Below are 916 nucleotides of genomic sequence, written 5' to 3'. Positions count from 1 at the left end.
CCCAAACAAAAGAAACAAAATATAAATTTGCAGTAGAGTTAATGGTAGAAGATTTTTCATGTTATAGTTATATTAACTATTGCTTTAAAAGTGTTTGTCCTTAAATATGAAAACCATTTGGAAGAGTAAGGAAAAATAACTATCAGATGCTGAGTGTAGAGGCCTGAGTTATAGTACAGCGGGGTAGGGTATTGGCCTCGCACAAGCTGACCTGGGTTTGATCCATGGCATTCCATATTGTCCCCTGAGTACCACCACAAGTAATTCCTGAGTGCAGAGCCAGCAGTAACGCCTGAGCATTTCCGCATGTGACCTCCCCCTCCAAAATTGTTTAGTGGAGATGATTATTGGATAGAGATCATTTGTATCCTATTAATTTTAACAAATACACTATAGATCATACAAGAGGACTTAGGAAAAATAACATCCTATATAATTACCAATTAAAAATTCTGTACTCTAGTGCTCACTTCGGCAGCACATATACTAAAATTGGAACAATACAGAGAAAATTAGCATAGGCCCTGTGCAAGGATGACACGCAAATTCGTGAAGCATTCCGTATTTTTTGATTGCCACTCAATGCCTCTTTTGCGAACCACGGCACCCAAAAGGAGAGAGAGAAAAAGGGGGAATGCCCTGCCACAGAGGTAGGGTGGGATAGAGGGGAACGGGGGATGGGAGGGATACTGGGATCAGTGGTGGTGGAGAATGGGCACTGGTGGAGGGAAGGGTATTGGGTCATTGTATAACTGAAACCCAAGCACAAAAATTTGTAGATCTACAACTGTACCTCATGGTGTTTCAGTAATAAAAATCTTTAAAAAAAAAAGCGTAGAAGACAAAAAATAATTCTGTACTCTAGACTCAATTAAAATCTTTTTAAGATAGGGTAAAGATGTTTGTCATACAAATA

The 916-nt window shown here is 39.1% G+C and overlaps 1 non-coding gene across 1 annotated transcript; it reads left to right on the top strand.

Moving 5' to 3' along the window:
- Nucleotides 1-462: 462 nt before the first annotated feature.
- On the top strand, nt 463-569 carry LOC130043212 (U6 spliceosomal RNA). Its single transcript, XR_008795338.1, has one exon. It is a non-coding gene; the product is annotated as a U6 spliceosomal RNA (small nuclear RNA).
- Nucleotides 570-916: the final 347 nt, after the last annotated feature.

This window comes from Sorex fumeus, unplaced genomic scaffold (assembly GCF_029834395.1).
Source record: "Sorex fumeus unplaced genomic scaffold, SorFum_2.1 ptg000115l, whole genome shotgun sequence".
Lineage (NCBI taxonomy): Eukaryota > Metazoa > Chordata > Mammalia > Eulipotyphla > Soricidae > Sorex > Sorex fumeus.
This window is presented reverse-complemented; position numbering and strand designations above follow the sequence as displayed.